Genomic DNA, 21455 nt, shown 5'->3' with positions numbered 1-21455 from the left:
AAGCTTAAACTTTCTAAGTCTCACAGTGATCTGTGAGATCTTCTTATTGGCTTTAGAAATCAGGAACTCATTCTTTCCTATGAAAATACCAGGAAAAGATTTTCATTTTTATTTGTACAGATCCTGTAACTCACCTCTAAAACTGTAAGCCAAGACCTGTTCAGTTACAAGTTCAGAAAGTTCAGAAGGTGTAATTGGATGCTGTTCCTGTTTGTTTTTTTTTAATATAAGATTAACTTCTGTGTTTTGAAATACAATGTGCCACTTAATAAGTATCTAAGAGCCATTGACAAGTCCTGAGAAAGGTGCACTCTCCTTCTTTGGAGGCTTTCATCTTATTCATAATCCCTCCACATCCTGCAACTACTGAAGATGCAAATAGCACTGAAGCCAGTTTATCTTCATTTTTCTTCTTTGAGAGCACTCCTCGTTCTCTTTGAAACTGATGGAGAGAGAAGCAGATTAGGCAGATTAGCCATGGGCTGAATCTAGCTGTGTTATTGCATGAAGAAAAAAATAACGTGTGTTGTCATATAAAATACAGTTTCTTGCTCCTGTTTTATACTGACCAGTGCAAAATACTATTTCAGAGCATATTTTGTGTATAGAAGAAGTTGTAGAATCAGGTGTCTTATCAGTAACATTATATTAAAATTATAAGCATTTCGAGGAAAGAAATATTTGAAGTATGATGGGTCACATTGTAATCTAAGAAGAATCTTAAAAAAAATCTTAGTGGCAACAATGTGTAACTTCAATTTCTCAGCAGTTCCTGTAACCTTTTGGGTATTTCAGTGCCTCACTGTGACACTTCCTGAGCTCTAAAGCAAAGGCTCAGGTGGTTTGGGAAGAACACAGCACCCTGTGATTCCTAATTCCTGAATCATGAAGAAGAGAGAGAGGGTCACTGTAGCACCTTGTCCCATCGAGTCCATAGCCTGGTTGGCCTCCTTCCTGCCCTGCTTCAAAGCTTCTTCTGGGGAAACACATTTTAAAGCATCTGTAGAAGCCAGAGAATGCTATCCAGTACACTCTACCATAGGCATCAGGATCTTTCTAGGCTCAGACCCAAAAAGTCTGCACCTCTTTCAGCATATTAAATGCACTGTCCTAAACAAAGCAGGATAACCATCTCAATTACACATCTCTGTTGAAGACAGACATTGCATGGAGATGGAGATACTTTACCTAGTTTTTTTTAGTTCATCTGTTACATGAGAAAAATTTCCACTCAATGAAATTCATTTTATATTCCCCATAAAAAATCATTGCAGCACCTCATCTTTGCTACAAAGTCTTCATTTGTGTACTTTTGCATTTAATGTCTTAAAAGATGCCAAGGTGTAACTTGCAGCATATCATACCAACAACCGTACTTTCCAAAAAAGTGTGATAGCTTAGTTCATTTCATCATCTGAATTGCCATTATCCCATCAAATTCTAAAACATTCCCAGAACGACTTCAGGCTTTCCAAAGACCCCACCCCCCTCCATAAATGTTGGCCTGCAGAAAACCCTCATTATTTTGAGCTACCTAATAATTTTGTTTGGATCACAGTTTTTAAGAGTGAAACCAATCTGAAAAAGTAAATGAACAGTACAGTTAGCAAGAAGACCAAAGGAAACAGATGGTAAAAGACAACGTAACACACAGACCAGTCTGTGTGTGTGAAAGCTCCCTTGAGAACCATCAAGATACTGGTGCTTGCAGGAAATGCAGCAAAAGCTCTAGGGATACCAGATACAAACTATTTGATTTCATCTGATGCTCTCAGCCTGCACAAAGGGACAGAGGCATTTGCACACAGACCACAGAGCAGCACACAGAAGTATCTGAATCTGTGATTCCCTGTGGGGAAGATTGCCATTACTTAGCCATCCAGAGGGACATTGACAGGCTTGAGAAATGGGCCAGTGCAAACTGCATGAGGTTCAACGAGTCAAAGTGCAAGGTCCTGCATCTCAATCAGAGCAATCCCTGGCACAATTACAAGCTGGGTTTGGTGGGTTGAGAGTAACCCTGGAGATAAGGACCTGGGGATGTTGATTGACAAGAAGCTCAACATGAGCCAGCAGTGTGCTCAGGCAGCCCAGAAGGCCAACTTCACATAGGATGTATCAAGAGGAGAATGGCCAGCAGATCAAGAGAGGAAATTCATCCCCTCTATTCTGCTCTTGTGAAACCCCACTTCAAATACTGCATCCAGTTCTGCTTTCCCCACCATAAGAAGGACACAGATCTGTTGGAATGAGTGCAGAGGAGGGACACAAAGATGATCCAGGAATTGGATCATCTCATACCTCTGCTGTGAGGATAGGCTGAGGGAGCTGGGATTGTTCAGCTTGAAGAAAAGAATCCAGGAGGACCTTAGAGCTGCCTTCCAGTTCCTGAAGGGAACCCACAGGGAGGCTGGAGAGAGACTTTCCACAGGAGTGTCCAGCAGTAGGACAAGGGGATGTAATAAAATGCCCTGTTCCTCTGTCACTAGTTTTGTATTTGTCCAAAAAGTTTAATCTTGATGTTCTAATATCCTCATTTGTATTCTAGGAAACATTAAAAAACAGTGAAAGTGGCATAAAGTGTGTATAAAAGTACTGTCCCTATTTTTTACTGTTACAAGTTGTGGACAAGGAGGCTTCATGTTTATGCAATTTCCAAGTCAATTAAAAAAAGAATCTTCATCTCTTTACTTTAATACCTAGAAAAAACATTATTACTTCCTGTGATTCTCAGAGCTTCATATAATTTCATGAGGTAGAAAGGCCTAAACCAATCCTAAGTGCTCAGTTATTAACAGATCAAAATTTTACCTTGATAACTGCTACGGATTTTTCTAGTTTCTTTCCTCAGCCAACATAAGTGCCTCTGTTCAATCCTTCAGATACATCAGGATGCCACAGACTGCTAATGAAGAATGACTGATTAAATTTTTAAAATAATGACTGCAGCTCTAATTGCCACTTACCATTGCACAGATCTGTTCCTGAAGGCAAATAAATGATCAGAGGGCCATCCATTTCATTAACTAACCTCAGCTGGCAGCACTGCCTGAGGCAGCAGCAGTGTAGTCAGGAGGCACTGCTCAATGCTCATGGACTCCGTGCTTCTGATCAAGCCCAATGCTTTGTGTTTACTGATATTGTGTCCTTTGAAGTGGCATCCCAGCAGCTGTCACCTACCCCACTGCTTCTTTCTCAGAACTGTGGTTAGCAGATGAACCCATTAATATTTTCAATATGAGTTTTGGGTGCTGTTTAAGTCACCATACACCTGATTTCATTGCTGTCTGGTTTGGATGTGCCTGTCACTGTCACTGAAGGGTCTATATAGCTTGTGTCTAAAGGTGTGTGATGTTACATGTCTACCTTGGGTCAGCTGAAGTCCCCTGATAGCAGGGCAACCCTCTGATCTAGTGGAGAGAAGATTCAGAAACCTCAACTGGATTTTTTTTCACTACACCACTGCTGTAGTGAATTATCAATCACTACTTGTCATCCCACCAACCCAAGAGCTAATGATTAAAGGTACTTCTTCACGAAATTGTTCTACACAACTAGAAGTTCAGACACACAGAGAAAACAAGTTTGCCATTTGGATATCTACATTTGTAAACTGGGAAGCACAAGAAAAGAATATAAGTGACGTAACATACGTACAAATATATCCTTTCTATTTTTCACTTATGAGAGACAAAAAGATGATGTCAGGACAGAAACAGTAGCTTTACTCCTCACTTCTTTCTTCTGTTCCTCAGTCCCTTAGTGCAAGACCCACAAATCTTTAAAATTCATTATAGAAAGTTAAATTTTCACTGTTAGCATTTTAAAATCATTAGCACTTTCTGCTACATACTCATGGCCTTACAGACATATTTTATAAAGTACAGGCAAATCATCAGTTCCATAGAAGAAATTACTCAATAAATAGCTGACATGGTTAAATTATTTCCTTTTTATGTAACTCAGCTCTTTCAAGAAAAAGAACAACAATGTAAAGCAGTAAAGGAGCAGCAATGATGAGCCCAGTACACACAGCAGAGATTCTGACACACAGACAAAACATGCAGGAATAAAATTCACCAGTCTTCCATTATCTAAACTGTCTTGCCTGGTAATTAGGAACTCCTGGTTTTGTGAAATACTTCCATGTTCTAAGACACTAAAAGTTATGCAGCTCTTCACATGCTATCAGCGTTGCCCATGGGTCAGTATAGGCATCTCCCTATACTACAATGTATGTTTTTATTTTACTCTCCATTTTTGACCATGTAGTCAGCCAAGTTGTCTCAGTGTGCCTTTTTCAGCTCTATCATGTTTTGATGTGTTTCTTGAGCTTTTGACATTCCAGAATGTACATAAGATTCCATTGTCTTATAAAGAATGATACATGGGATTTTAGAGCAGTGCTGAAGGAGAGCACATATATAATTAAAGCAAAGTATGAAAGAGAGGGATGAATATAAATGGTATGATTGTAGCTGCTAGACAACATGTTTCAGAAAGGATTTTCCCCAAAAGCTTTGATTTAGCATTTTTTTCTGAGCCACACAAACTACATTTTAAGAAGTATGTCGAAATTATCATCTTAAAAAATTAATTAATGCTTCTTTTCTCACATTTTTTGGGTTCCCATAGTTCAAAAGAGTACAAATTTCATGCAGGTGCAAGCATACATATTCTTTTTATTACACATGCAGAAAAAAAAATATATTTCCTTTTCTGCAACAGTGGGCTAAATAGAGCTGGCTTAAGAAGTCAGCAGGGTTGCCTGTCTGGCTGGGGTGATATGCTAGGAGGTAACAGGAAGTAAGAAATTGGATACAGCCTCCTCCAGAATAGGAACAAAGTTTGAAAGAAGCCAGAATTTGTGATGTCTTGAAAAGGTCTTTGAAATTTACATAGAGCCTGACAGCAAAAAAAGTAGGAAATCAGGCTAGACCTAATGTCTACTTTGTTATCTAAAGTCCTTTGTTATCTGTATCTTACATTCCTCTGGGAGCTGGAGGAGTAGCATTGCCTTAACTGCTAAACTGGTAAATCCAAGCATCCCCACAGAAATTAACAGCTGTCAATTAAGAGAAGAACCATGACTCTATCCATGCCTTTGAATGCAGGAGGTGAGTGCCCCCAAATTGTGGGCCCATGTGGGAGCTGAAGTAAGAAGAAAAATGTTCCCTTTCAGTATTAAAGCCACATTAAAGGACCATGCTCTCCTTATACGCATGTGTTTACCACCTGTAAAACTGATGATGTTCCTCCAATATATACAATTTCATGACAGCTGATTGCTTGCATTTGCTCACATGAATGGCCCCACAGAACTTCATTTACATGGGGGCAAGGTGGCAGACCCGAACTACTCGTTTCATGGCCTGATTTGTTTCTGACAGCATGAATCACTTAGCAGCAATTTATTTCTACCAACAGTTGAGAAAGTTTGGATGGATTTCCTGTCCTGAGATGTCCATTTCATTGCCTAAATTGGGGTAAAGGAATTTCACCCTATGTTCTTAGTAATACGAGCCAAAATATTTGGATTTTCAATATTCATCACAAAAAAGACAGGAAGAATATATGTAATTTATATACAAATTTAAACTGTGATTTAAAACTACATATATACAATTATTGTATTTAATGCCAAAACATCACAGCTCTGATGATAAGTTGAATTATTCCTTCTTTCTTCACTTCATAGATTAGCAATTATTTATAGCTAATAAATTGGTACTAATTGGGCAAGCTGGAAACAACAGCTTCCGATTTGAATGCAGCAGGCAATGTAAAGACACCAGATGTCTTTCCTATGACTATTGAATTAGCTACAGGTGTTCAGATTAGTATTTTAGGTAAAGAGCCTTCCTCTGGTAAACTCTGCTACACATCACTCATTCTCTGTGGAGACTGATACTGACTGAAAGATGTTTATGCTTTACAGTATATTATCCTCAGGAATGCTATAGAGGTGAGGAGTGACTACTTCCCTTTCTAAAACAAGTTTAATGAGTGTTGTCTTGGCTAAACGGATTGTTTCCCATTTCTTATTTATTACTTCAGAAAGGCAAACATGTACAGTGACAAAACAATCTGATTATATTTAGGATAATTTGATAATTTATTTCATTCCCTCCTTTGCTTGGCACCTTCATGTCCCAGGCATCCACAGTGCAGAAGTTCTGGTTACCTAGCAGCTACATTAAGGCCAGCCCCATGGGTTGTTCTGTGGCTTGGGTTTGTTTCCCAGATGAAAATTAGATGAAGTTTTCAAGTTAGTTCACTGAGTGAGTGACTCCCTAGGGATGGAGTAGACAGCACCAGGGCCAAAATGGAAGAGGAAAGAGCAACTCAGTGACTCATTATAACTTTGGAAAGAATTTAAGGTGATTAACCTGGTGATGAAAGCTTGGGAAATCCTAGCTGTGGTGTGATTCCATTTACCAGTGCCCTGAAGAACAGAAGGTTCAGATTTTGTGGTGGGTTGACTGCAATCCCTGTGTTGCTCAGAATTCATTACTGGGACAATGAATGGGTCAAGCTGTACCTGCTATGATTTTCTGATCCTAGGCACAAAGATCCCAGTCTGTATTCACCCTATCTACCCAGCTACACACTGAAGAGGAAAAAGCAGAAGGTATTTAAACTAGAAATACACAGATTATTGTCAGTGAGCCAGGGTTGCTGGATCAACAGCTGATGAAAGGAGTCTACAGGAAAGTTGGAGGGGGACTTTTTACAAGGGAGGACAAGAGGGACAGTTTTAAGATGAAAAAGAACAGAGTTAAATTAAACATTAGGAAGAAATTCTCCCTAATTGTGAGGGTGGTGAGACTGCAACACAGGCTGCCCAAGGAAGTTGAGGCTGCCCTCTCCCTGGAAGTGTTCTAGGCCAGACAGGATGGGTCTCAGAGCAACCTGGTCCAGTGGGAGGTGTTCCTGCCCATGCAGGGGATGCAGAACTAGATGACCTTTAAGGTCCCTTTCATCCTAAACCACTCCATGATTCTGTAATCCCCAGTTTCCTTGTGGTGAGAGGTATTTGGGCAAGGAGGTAACATAACATACCATGCTCCTGCAGCCCTACCACTTGGACATAGATAACTCCCCCAGCTCTATGCACCTATAGGCAGGTGCCTGTATCCTAAACTCCTGTTCTGTGTTCTGGCACAATGGCATCAGCAGTTAACTCATACACCAATGGTGTCCCCTCGCCTGTCTGCAACCTGGGTACCCCAGTTTCTCTCCCACACAACACTGTCCCATTTGTCATACAGAACTGCACTGGCTGCATCTTCCTTCAGCCCACCCGCTGCTCCCAAAGTCATCGAGTGCAGCAGATGCCACAGCCTTACCCTCAACGTCAGCCTCGACCTCAGCCTGTCCTAAACCAACTCCCTGGCACCCAGAGAGCTCCACGCTCGCCGGGTTCCTAACGGGGAGGGAGCCATACACCCGCAGCTCCGCGCTGCCAGACCTCCCCCCGAGCAGGGCCCTGCAAGCCCACACCGGACAGGGGGCTCCTCAATGCCCAGCAGCCGCCTCCTGCGATGGGGTTAGGGGCAGACACGGGTGGTGGCAGCCCCTCTCCCTTCTCCATCCCTCTCCACTCTCAATCCCTCTCCCTGCTCAATCCCACTCCCTGCTCGGTCCCTCTCCCTGCTCGGTCCCTTTTCCTGCTCGATCCCCTCCCCGCTCTGTCGGCGGTCCCTGTGCCTCTACGGGCACTCCCTCCACCCCCGCCGCTGCCGGGAAAGCTGCCTACACGGCTGACTTGCCCTGGACCGCATCGCTGATTCCTGGAAGGAGTTAAGAGGGATTCTCCCGGGAGAGCGGTCTCAGCGCCCATCACAGCCGGGCGGGAGGGAGCGGGGCCGGGCAGCGGTCCCCATCCCCGGAGGGGAAAGCCCCGGCCAGGAGGGGTTGCCCTTTCCCTTCGATTGTGAGAGGAAATTGCATCGCCTCCTCACTTGATCCTTGGACAAAATTTAAAAAGGCAAAAGGGGACCTCATTGGGGTATTTGGTTTGTTTTGTTTTGTTGTGATTTGGTTTTTGTGGTTTGTTTTGTGTTTTTTTTCCCGATTGCCGGTGGTTTACATTTCCCGTTCAAACTGGAAGAGACTGAGAGGTTCACCCTCTCTTCATTCCCTTCTGTCCTCCACCTTCACAAGCCCCCAAAATTAGGAGTTCACTTAACACACGATAGAGTTGCAGAGCAAATTAAAGGAAACAAATTCATGTAATACTATTGTAAAATTGTAAGATCCTACAATCTTGCCTGGCTGTACTGTGATATATAAACACTGCACACAAGGGAGAGCCCTCTACTGAATAACAGTGTCTATATGTAGGAAAAATACCTTTTCGTTAATATTTTTAAGTTTGGATGATATTTTCATGGGTTTGAGGTGAAAATACTTTTTGGCTTTTTTTTAAGGAAATTATCCAGTGTATCAGAAAAATAACATACACCTTCTAAAGCCCTGAAGTCACTCATAGGCCTTGGATTCCTTTTACTCCTTTTAAGAAAGACTTGATAATAGCTTTATTAATTGCAAGCCCATGAATAAGACTGTGCACAAAAGTGGAATTTGGAGGGCAAGTTGTCATAAAAGTCCTGTTCAAAGCTCAGCAAGATGTTTAAAAAGAGATGCCCACAAGACTGCTAAATCCCCAAGATTTGATGTGAGACTGAGCCAGATTTGGAAGCCCTTGGTAACATGAAATAAGAGAAGCCAGTAAGGATGTCCACTGTTCATTGGGGGAAGAGAAAGCTGGACACAAGAAAATGCAAAAGAGTTGGGAATGGAGAGCTACAGCTTCTTGGGCATTGGCTGTTCTGAGAGTAATGAAGATAGAGATATGACTGGGGCATGATAAAACACTGAATAAATCACTTGTCTACACAGGTTTCCTTTGGCTGAGAAGTCATGAATGGAGGTTTTCACCTGCTGTAAACATGAGGACACACAGGATGTACAGCAGCATCAAAAAATATTGGTGTTCCTGTGGTCCAGGTCCAATGCTTAGGAAGGCTTAATTCTTTCTTCTCATGAAGCAGCTGAAGCTCCCTGTGGAGAACACCTACTCAACAAACATCCTCAGAAAGAAGTGTAAAAATACATTCTTAGGCAGCCCTGCATGTGAAGAAAACATAAGGGCTTTTGTGCACCTCCCTAAGGGTGTCAGATACTGTGAGACAGATGCAGTCATCCACAGGCTCTGTCACTGGCTCTGCAAAGTCTGCAAAGCATGTGGATATACTTTACAGGCATATCCAAACTGGAGTGACTGTGCAGATAACCTGGAACTAATGTGGAACTCTCTGGGGCAGAGATAACCCATTGCATGCCTACATACATTTGTAATAAAATCTTTGTATAGTCCCTATATGCTGTCTCCCAATCAAATTTGGATTCAGCTTGAGCACCACATCAAGTGACACTTCAATTCTTCATGCTTTTTCTTCAATTACTGTTGGAAGGTACAAGTATTTCACAGCATGCTTTAGCTCCTGTTGTGTAACACAGCACAAGAAAGAAAAAGTGCTTTCTTGGCATCCTTTTTAGTTACCTAGGTAGATGATATCCCAGGTTATGTTAACATGGTCTAGATGTCACCAGACTGTCCCAGTGGTACTGCTCATCAGCTGTGAGCTTCAGCTTTTAGCACGTTGTATCTAATGAATTCTCTGAGAACTGTCAATCATAATTGCAGGCATGTATTCCTCACACAGCCAAGTGAAAAGGTCAAGGAAAAGGACACTGAAGGCAGATTGCTAGGTTGAAGTACCCCTGAGATTTTGATCCTTCTTTGTGCATATGAGTGCACAAATTAAGTCTGCCTTCCCAGAAAAGTATCTGTATTACTGCAGGAAGCTGAACACGGAGAGACACTGTCAGCTGGCCCCGATTAGGCATGCATTTACAGAAGTAGAACACTGAATATTTATACATAGTGTGAGTTAGTAAACATTTGAACAAGCCAGTTACTGTGGGAAAAACTCCTATAAATTTCACCAGGCTCTGGAAGAAGTGTTATTTATTCATTGTTAAAATCTCACAATGCCTGCAGCTGTTCTTACAGATTTTATTGAGAGGGAACTCTGTGAGACTGGAGAATCAATACTGATATAATCTGCATTAAAATAAGGAAAGTTGAATGTGAAACTTTACACTTTTTTTTTTTAATCCCCATTTCTTATTTTATCAGGTGCGCAATTTTATTTTCTGCTTCAGATATACAGTGTGCTGTCAGAAAAAATCACATTTGAAATTCAAGTGGAAAAATGTAAGCACAGTCTTGCTTAAGCACTTAGGAATGTGTCTTTCCCCTTTACAGTCCCTTTTTTCTCTTTGCCAAATACCAATTAGCAAATATTGATCGCTACAAACCTGGTAAAATGTGCAGTAAGAGAGAGTGTCAAGCTCACGGGCATCTTCAATCTGAGTCCCAAATAAGACGTTTTTTCAAACCTTGTTATGCTTTAGGTGAATAGGATTCCTATAGAAACACATGCTTCATATATATTTTTCCACTCCCATGCATGCATACGTTTAGCCCAAGAATTTCCATGAGTCTCTAGCAGAATTCTCTGGCAAAATGCCCTCTGAGGGAGGAACCAACAATTCCAAGTCTCTGAAGCCTCAGTTAGTGACTATTCTCTCAGCTACAGAGCTCAGCTGAAGTGAGGGTCCTTCTCCATCTGCAGAGAAGCATCTCCATCTCCATCTTCTCCTGAGAAGCTCAGACAGATCATAAAGAATGGAGTTGGAAATGTAAATGCAGAATCGTCAAATTTATCAATACAGAAGACAGCATTGAAGTACATCTAAACAGCATATTGCAATAACTACATACTTATATAGATTTTGTGAATTTATAGGAGGGGTTAGACACAGTTATAGGGGTTTCAGATACCATTAGTGAGAGGAAGATACAATATTTTCAGGGCTAACTAAAAATGTATCCTCAATTTGGTACCTTCAAAAGTGATGGCAAGATTTACCTTGCAATCTTTCCAGTGAAATTACTCACTTTTCATCAGGTGCTCTCAATGAAAGATAAATTAATGGCCTGGAGATCTTACATGCCAGACATTTGGCAACTTCTATTATTGCATAATAAGAAATAAGAAACTGGCAATTTCTATTATTGCATCCAGCCTGTGTTCTCCATCGTATGGATTCACCTACTACTATTACCTCCTGTGCAGTGTTGCAAACATAAAATGAAAATAAAACATAAAGACAAAGAAATACTGTGTATTTCTACACATACTACAATACTGTGTAGTGTGACTTAACCACTCTGATTTTAGATAAGGTTGCTGGAGATGAGGAAGGAGAAGATGACTTCTCCAATTTGAAGGACTGACAGACATTCTCTATTTGCCCCTCCACTTTTGCACCAAGGAAAACAATAATGCTCATTATGAATTACTTTGGGATTTTCAACCACCAAGATAACACTTTTGTTCAGGAAACAAAGGAATGCAACTAGATAGCTTTAAAATATTGGTACTAAACACTTACACTTCTTCTTTAGTCATTATCAGAATTAATGAGTTATTTAGACTGAGACCCTTTTCAGCTAATGTGTTCTGTGTAACACTAAAGCTGTTTCAGGATGTTATTCTTTATGCCTGCTAAAAACATTATACTATGAAAATTGCTGTTTACTCTTTCACAAATACAGTTATAGTCATTATTAAAAAAAAACAACAGCATAACACATTGAGACTCACACTAAACCTAACTGGACTCTTGCCTCCTATACAATGGTGAAAGAAAGTAAGTTATTTTAGTATATATTTACATATTGCATGTAAAAGAGTGAAAGAAGCAGTTTCACATCAGGTTAATTTGAACTAATCTCTAAATTCTGCAAACTGTGTACTCTGTTTCTCAGCAAATATTTAAGAATTTCTCCTGTATGTAATTTCTTGCCTTCTTTTTGGTGTTGTATGGGGCTTTGAAGGGTGTTAGGTAACTGCAATCAAATAATAGACAATGAAAATAGTTGAATGTGAATTAAATAAAGAATCAAATAATAAGGATCAAATAATATACTGTTATGGAACAGGCATCATTTATTTTCTCTCTAGAAACTAGTTTTCTCAATGGAATTAAGTGTAAAGCAAATTTAAAAAAAACACATCCTCAAAAATAAAGTATTGCCTTGAAATTTCTCCTCTTTAATCGTATTTCTTGTTTTTAATGATCATTCGAAAAATTTCTTCATTTATCTGGTTACTTGTAATTTCTAGGTTTTTCTGATTCTTGTAAGTTGTCAACCTAGAGCATGATAGAAAAAAATCACAAGAAGAATTTCTTGGGTTATGGCATTCAGCTGCAAATTCCACATCAGTTTGTGCAGATATGCACACAGTTATGCACAGGGTCAAATAACACACTCACTAATTTCCCATTTAAACACAGCTCCTGTTCCAGAGGATCCTAGGTACATAGAAGTAACTAAAGACAATCCAAATACAATTCACATTTCACCTCAAAATAGGGAACCAGTATCTTGGCCAAATTCTGAAATGAATTTGCTGTGTCTCATTCTTTTACTGATCTTTGGAAATTGTAGCAGAGGATGCCTGGAGAAAAAGCTTCTTGCAAAAGTTGTTCCTGCCTTCTGCCAACATACCTCTAGGTTTCACCATTGCGAACTCAGTCCCACACCTGAGGAAGGTGGAAAATCAAGATGGGATGCAAACAGGATGGGATGGGTCAGTAACTCCTGCAAGCTTCATACTGAGACCCCCTGGGAAAGGGTAAGAACACAGAAAAAATAAGGAAAGGGCCAGGAAAGATTCTGGTTACTTAGGGTCTAAAGAAAATAAACCTCAATTAACAGCGGCTGGATTCAATACCTTTATATTGTCTAAGCTTGCAGAAGTGGGATCTTCAGCCTGGTTTTTATTGTTCAATAAATCTTCATGAATTAAGTACCTGCCAATTAAGCTGTGAAGCTATCAGGTAAACTGTAAATGTTTCAGATGGGGTGAAGGAGGGGTGAGTGCTACAATGGTGTATTTTTTGAGAGAATTATTGCAAGTGTTTGCATGACACTGTAGGTCAAAATGACGTGACCAGTGAAAAAAAAGTGTCACTGTGCAGAGAAAGAGTTCATATTTATTTATATACGATTGGAGGAGATATGGAACTTAATTTACTCTCACAGGTCCTTTGTGAAACTTTGACAGGAATCTCTGTCACAGGATTTACAAGATGCTTTTCCCACTGTATTTCTTCTAAGTGTACACAATTCTATTTATCACTGAAATGTCTTACAACTAAAGTGTTCAATATTTTTTTGTTTCTGATGCAATTCTATGATTCTATGATTCTCAAGAGGTAGGAGATGAGGAAAGATGAATTCTTATCAAAGGCAGAAGACAAAAATGCAGACACTATCTTAATTCACTTTTACTGCCTTATTAGTGTTTGGTTTTGCACTTTCCTATCAGTATGATAATAATTTTTTTCATTTGTGTGTTCATGTGTTTGTTCAATCTGTCTGAGAGCTCTTGTCATGGATAAGGAAGATTTAAGCTTGACAAAAATTTGGCATCTGGTCAAGGGAGTGGAGGCTGGAATTCAGTGAGCAAATTCTGAGCACAGAGGAGAACTAGGGGTGTTTTTGCAGGGCTTGGGTCTCAATCATAAAATCTTCAACAAAAGGAAAATATTGAGTGTTCACAATTTGCATGTCATACTTTGTGACATTATTGCAAATGTTCAGATGGCAGAACCAGATGTGCTTGAAGGGAAGGTTGTGTTTACTTTCTCAACACTATTTATATGTTGTTCAAAGAAGCAGGTATCAAGTTCTCATCAGAACCAGTTTACAGCATGGGAACTGAGCTCACCTCAGCTTTGCAAGAATTCTTTATACCTCACTCACTAACATGGCATTGGAGAGTCATTCCAAGATAAATTAAGCAGCATGAGTTCTTTTTGTCTAGTGTCTCATCTTCTTCCCAAGGGAAGATGCTTGGGCACTGAAGTGTCATCTTTTTATGGAGTTGGTTTGTTTATAACTATTTATGTTGCCTCAGGTTTTTTCCTAGAGAAGATCAATTGAATGTCTCATAATCTGAACAGGTCAGGTTTGTAACAGTCCTTCTATCCCAGGATTTTCATTTCACAATCTCAGAGTGGTCTCCAAGAACATTCTGCCTCCTGAACAGGTAACTTTTCTGACAGCATTCACCTGCACCGAGGGGGAGATGGGGAGCAAAGGGAATGGTCTGCAGGGACAGATGAGTGCAGCTGTCAACACTAAGCTCTAGACACATTTTTGGCCATCATGGAAAACCCTGCTGTGATGAGAAGGACCAAATCTGGCTTTTTACTTCTTTGTGGGAAGAGATGGTAGACAGCTGAGGACAGGCCTGATGATACACTCAAAATAAACAACGTGGCTGAGGGCTTTTTATTCTAGGTGAATTGTTCTAAGTGCTGAAAAGCCTGGTGACCAAATACATCAGACTCCTGTAGTTCTGCCAGGAAGCAAGTGAAGCGTGAATAACTGAGTAACATATCATTGTCTGCCAGCATGGGATGGGGTCTTCTAGCCAATCAAAGCTCATAGAAAGCATTACTCATGGGTAATGCTATGTCCGAATTTAGCACAATCAAGGAATGCAAAAGGACTTCTAAATTATAGATTCACTTGATCAATTACAGATGTGGATCAACTAACTCTAAAGTAGACTGCGTTTTGCACTCCTCAGAAAGGCTTTCCTCACATCATGATTCTTGTATGGGTTCTGTTTCACACAGCTGTTTTTCATCCTTGGCCTAACTTTTGTCCAAGTGCAAGGCCAAAAAGAGAGAAACAGCAGCATGGTTGTATGGAGTAAGTAATAGACAAAGTAGTGTATCACCTACCCTTTTCTAATGCTTGAGTTCATGCCACCTGATCAGTTTAGCTTGATGATAAAATCAAGATCTTGTTCTTGAACTTCACATGTGAGCAGTCTGGTAATATCCAGCAATTATTCATCACTGCAAGCCTGCAGAAAGGACTCAGGGTTCTCCAGCATCCTTCCCTTTCAGAGAAAACAACTTATTTTCACAGCTGGCCATCTCAAGTGCTGTGAGGATATGGGAAGCTGTGAATGTGCTGGTTCTGTATAAGCAGTCATTTCTATTAATGTTAGTAGCATTTAGGCACTCAAGTTAAATGGCTCTGTAGGTCAGTGGCCAGGCCTGAGGTGAAGTGATCCTACTTCTTATGTACAGTAAGTGCCTGCTTGTTGGAACCCTCAGGGGGCTGGCAGGTCACCTACACCTGAGCTCTGCAATGTCTGCCATTTCATTTTCTGCTGTTAATTGATCGTAATGAAGACTGAGGATTTAGTGACTAGAACAGTTAAATACAGTGAGCCTGCCAGGATTTTTTTTTCAATACTTTTTCAGCCATGAGAGTCTTTACTTTCCTATGCACAGCACAGAATGTACAAGTGTTAGGTCAAAATAGAAATTCCATAGCATTGCTTCATGTTTTCAACATCTTCATTGCAATGGAATGGGAAAAAGTAATAACATCAGCTTACTAGTGGGTAGTTGCCTCTGCATAACTACTCAGGGATTTTATGGAAAAATATAACTTGCATCAGCAATATCTATTGACTAAGGAAACTGTGCATGGTACGTGTGCAAGGTATATATTGTTGCAATTCTGTCAAACTATTATTAAAGCAATGCAAACAAAGCAAACAAATTATATATTTCAGAAATATTTTTCCACATGGTTTCAGGTGTTTATTTCCATTCATATCATTCAGTATATCTATCTATACCTATATGAAGCAGAGGCAGTATCTGTTTCCTGAAGATGACTGACAGTAGCAATACAGATTAAAGACAGAATTTTATGTACTTTAGAAAAGCTACTACATTGCTTCAAAGATCTATTGTTCTTCTTCAAAGGAACCAAGAAACCTACAAATGAGGGGAAAAAAGTTAGCATAGTCCATACAGATTTTTTAAAGATGTTTGACAGGTTTTTAAAAAACAAACTGAGAAGGACTAGCAGAAAAAGTCCTTGTGTCATTACATTTTAAAAAAAAAAAATAGGAGTTGTAGAAGTAAATGCCAATTGCCACACTACATGGAACATCTCTAGGACCTGTGTTCATATCCAAAGTGTTCATCATATCTGAAATGACCACAAAAAGGTGTGACTCAGAAAGAGACATGGTGTGCTGCTGATGTGGTTATAGAACATCACGAGGGCTGAAAATGAACCACAAAGGAACCTCAGTAGATTGTGTGACTAAGTACAAAAATAGCAGAGGATGTTGCACCTATGTAAGCAAATGTAAAAATATATATGAAAAGACAATCCTAACTTTGCATACAAACCTAATGATAGCCCCAAATTGGCTATAACAACTAGGAAGCAAAGTTTGAAAGATATAAAAAGTAGTTACACAAAATATTAATACAAGCATCAAATAATAGTACTGACAAATGTTTCTTATAAAAGTTAAGGGAAATGCTATAAATTACCAGGAAAAGGATACCGAAAAAGACAAAAAACATCATTAGGCCACTGGGTAAAACCAGTTATGTATCTCATGAATACTAAGGGTATGACTGAACTGGCATAGCAGAAATTAAAAGGCAGAGAGAAACCTAGCAAGAATAATTTTGAACCACAGAGTGGCTTTCCTAAAAAGAAGGGGTAGATTAGATGAAGATTAATAAATCTGGTGAGGTGACAGCTAGGAATCTGATAAGGGGTATAGAAACTGAGGGTGGCATGAAGCTGAATTGGGAATTTGTTCTAAAGTATCTGGAAGACATCAAATGATACCAGCAATAAAATGCATTGTGGATACAAGTGCATGTGTCATTACAGCCTCTTTTTCATCAGAAGGAGAGCTGCAAGCTCCTAAATAGTGTTAGACACAAGATGAGCAGGTTTTATGATACTTGAATCTACCAGCAATACTTCAATGTTTGCCACTGGCTGAATCTTCTTTATGACCAGCAAGACACCTGAGAAACCACATTCTCCTATTTGCCTCCTTGTGGATATATATAATTTCAGACTTCTTCATGTTACAAGCATGGAAATAGCATGTAGGATGTAAAGTCACTTATTCACTTAAATTCTCTTCCCTTCAAAAAATAGGTGGCCTCAGGCAACCATCCCTGGCCTTTACTGTCCTCAAAACCATGGCCACACAATGCTCAGGAGAGTGCTGAGTGGTAAGGAAAAAACCCACTAATAATGCAAGAGTATAGATGACCATGGGAGAGTGCTGAGGCTCTGATGCTGTCTTCTTTACTGGTACAGATGCAAACACTGACAGATGAAGAAGAAAACCAAGGATATGATGCATCTTTGCACAGTCCCAGGGGAGCCATGGAAGGCAGTGGTGATTATCACTTTCTTCTTGTGATTCATAGGCCATTTATTGTAGAATCATTTAAAAAAACTCAGAGTGCAGAGGAGGTTTCTATTCTTCTTTATGGAGCACATGTCTGCAAATAGTCTGGAATGAGGACTGTAGAGACTTTATAGATATTTCTGTTCTAAATTAGTGACATATAGACTTCTACCAACAGACGACAAATGATAGCAGTGATTCTTAGTAACCATTGTACAGTCCAGAGATGTGTCAATGATATCACTATGGCTGGAATAATTCCTAAGTCACATGAAAAATACTCATGTGCTTTAGTAAGGGCAGATGAATGTTGCCAGCTTTCATTTCTGACAGGGAGAATTATCTTTTTCTTTTTCACAGGACTTATCACAGAGCCATAGACATGTTGACTGGAAGGTTTCTCTGGAGGTTTCTAACCCAGCTCCCCACTCAACACAAAACAGTGAGCCAGGGCTTTGGCTAGCTAAGCCTTGAAAATTGGAAGGAGATCCCTTTATCTCCCTAGACTCACTCTCTAATGCAGCACTATCAGTCTAATGAAGCACTTTTTTCTAATGTCCATCCTAAGTATCCCAGGCCAAAGTCTGTGATTATTGCATGACACTATTGGATGAGGACAAAAACCTTCCTGTAACCTGCTGGCCATGCTGCTCCTGGTATAGCCCACTATGCAGTTTGCATTACTGTCTCCCAGAACACTCTTGGCTCAAATGTGACTTGTATCTGTCCCCTGTAACACCCAGGTCTTTTTCCAGCAGTGCTGCTACTCAGCCTGTGAGTATCCCTCTGCTGACAGAGGAACATGTCTTGGTGTCCATAAATATGGATAGGTTGTCTTTTCCATCACATATTCTGAATGGGATTCACAGCTGTTGTGACACAGTTAATGACAAAGTTCAAATGAAAGGAATGTGAATTAACCAGTGACTCACCAATTGTGATTTCACTTAGATAGGACATGGATCAAGAACCTAAACTGTGGTGACTTATTGTAGACCTCATCTGTCCCTGCTTTCAACTGAAGACTGCATGGAAAATGGCTCAGAATAAGAGGCATAGTTCTGTCCTCTTTGTATGTCTTGAGGAAAAAAAAATGTGGTTTTCTGACAAGAAGGTTTCCAACAAGTTGAATATATTCATCTCACTCTACTACCATGTTTTTAAACAGAGAATTCCTTTATCACATAAGATGAGTGAAGCAGGGTATTTTCCAGGGCTCAAGCCCTGTCCAAAGCACTGTACAAATTGCCAGTCTCATGACTAGATACTGGATAGTTGCTCACTGCCAGTACAATCTGTTCTTTACCCAATCTGTATGACAACAGCCTCTCACTGTTATTGTAAGAATATCTAGTTATATGGTATAATGCTGTGACTAAGTAATCACTTTGATAGTTGGTTTCAGTAAATACCAAGTTGTGCCTATGTTGAAAGATAGATGTGCTCCTACAAATCAGTCAGAGACCAGCATATTAGTTTCAGAAAACATAATTAAAACCTACAATCTATTCCCTTGGAACTGGAAACTTTTCTGAAGAAAAATTGTACAGAGAAGATCAGCAGCATACTGAAGCCAGCAAAAAAATTGAATACATCCCTTATAATTCAGAAGCCAAGTTTACCAACTCTAAATCTGCAATGAACCGCCTGGAAAAAAACTTTCAGCCTGCATAGTACTTTTCCCCCCCTTCTGATGTTCCAGCATCAGCAAGCACAGGGCAGTGCTCAGGTGAAACATGGAGCCCTTCTCCTATCATCTCTCCAGACACTGTATATTTCACTCAGACTTGTCTCCATCACTGTAGCCATGTCTATATCATGACCACATTGTCCTTTTTTATTGGGGAATAAGTTCTTGAGTTCTGTATTCTTCACTTCTATGTAGTTACAAAACAATCAGAAACAGAAATAGTGACAAACGAGTTCAAAACTGTCCAGGTTTTTGCTAGATAAGCAGACAGTTTCTTGCCCTGTCCTGCTGGATGGAAAGCTCTTCCACTGAATTGAGTTTTCAGAGCTGTGCATGGAGGCTGAAAAGAGGGGACACTTTGTGCTCTCTCCAACAACATTACCAGGGGCGATCACACCAGTAGGTCTCAGCCATCCCTGTCAAGAAATTACTTATTTTCCACTCAGTTCAGTTCTATTTCTCTTCTAATTTTCATAGCCCACTTTGTTTCAATGCATCCAGCAATGACAAAACCAGAGTTCTTTCTACAGCCCCTAGGGAGGACAACCTGGGAACTAATCTTCTTTTCATCCCACTCAGAAACATTTCCCAAATCCCACACAGCATTGTCTGTTCCTGCTTTATCTTCCGATACACCGAAGCCCATTTCTCCCATATTCACAGCAGAGCCCTACAACCTCCTTCCTATGGCATGACCTCCCATGGCATGCTAACTCCTCACCCTACCAACCAGCTGCTTGGCCTTGGGTTCACAGAGCAGGGCAGAAGCAGGGTCTCATGTGGAGCCCACATCCACCTGCAGCCCATAGTGCTACTCACAATACACCAGGGTCTAAATGCTGCCTTCCACACTGAAATGAAGGAGAACCTTACTCTGCCAGACCCTTGATATTTTGCTCCTGATCAGGTGTTTCTGTAAGACATGTATTATAATTCACTACTACAGATTGTATTGATACAGGTGGCAAAATAATTAATTAGAATAATACTTTTCTGTTAAGATTATGTTTCACTGTGAATTCTGCACTGAAATTAGAGACCAAATTTCTACACATTCTTAAGTGGTTCACACTTTTCTATATTAACAGAGGGAAGGGCTGGGGAGAGGACAAAGAATGGAAAAGTGCCTAGGAGAGAGGTACCTTCAGTGGACGGCATTCCATTTTTCCAAAACGTTCTATTTCTTAGGTTTTTGCAAGTCAAGTGGTAGAAAAGATCAGTCATCAAGAATATTCAGGTCTTCAAGTCTCTCAGTTTTACAATCTGGGTACAGTTATACAGAGTTCTCCTCACAATAATGCTGAAAGTATGTTATACTCAGTCACACTTGCCTGGTTCTTCTAACACCTTAGCCACACTTAAAGATATAAAACTGCACTTTTCCTATCATACCATCATGGATGAACTCCACGATTTGTTTTGAATGGAACTACTTAAAACATCAGAATTAATTGTTTTCCAGTTGCCTTTGAGATTCCTTTAGGACAACTTACTTTGATTTTACAAAGGAGAAAGCTGAAGATAGACTTTCCAGCTAGGACAGCAGAATCCAGATCCAAGGAGTCACATTACTCTGAGCACCAGGTCAGCCACATCTCCTTTCTTAGAGCACAAGGACAGTGTTAGCATTGGAAAAAATTCTACCATCCCTTTGGAGGACTGATAGCCACCCAAAAAATGAAGGCCCATAACAAGTTTCTTTTTCTGAAACTTCTGAGAGGGTAAAAAAATTCTGAGTTACAGAACACAAATTTTATACCCTTTTTATTCCTTGGGGTATTTGTTGTTCTTGTTGCTTAGGTTTTTTTGGGGGGGTTAAGAGCAAGATAGTTCCCATATTTCTTTTGAAACATTGCCAGTTTTTTCTATCATTTGCTCTGCTAATTCAACAATAGCCAGTAGGTGGCCTCAGTGTATAATGGATTTCTCTACTTTTTTATTATTCATTCTGCCTTGATTTCTTTATTGCACCAATTTATTTTAGTTTGAATTTCCTGCTGTGGATCACTTATTTTCAACATTTTAGCATCAGCTATTTGTTAAGTACTAATCCCTTCAAATATTACTCCTCTGTGAAAAAAAAATCCATTTGATTTCTAGAGTGCAACAAATTATTTGGAACAAGAATAACCAAAATCCATACAGTCCTGATTTGGGTTAGAGATATCACTCGTATTTCTCGATCCTCCCTGTATTTCTGATTTTAAATTCCTCAGACCTCAGAGAAGCATTTTCTTTAGAGAACACGACATACTATCCAGGTCCAGACAGATATTCTCACATGGGCTGACAAGTGTGATCCCAGTAGCCTTCTGCTCCAGATCTTTCAAAGAGCTATTGCTGACTCTTGTTCT

The sequence above is a fragment of the Calypte anna genome, chromosome 2 (genome assembly GCF_003957555.1).
Source record: "Calypte anna isolate BGI_N300 chromosome 2, bCalAnn1_v1.p, whole genome shotgun sequence".
In the NCBI taxonomy this organism is placed as follows: Eukaryota; Metazoa; Chordata; class Aves; order Apodiformes; family Trochilidae; genus Calypte; species Calypte anna.
The sequence above is the reverse complement of the archived record's forward strand: the minus strand, read 5'-3'. Positions refer to the sequence as shown.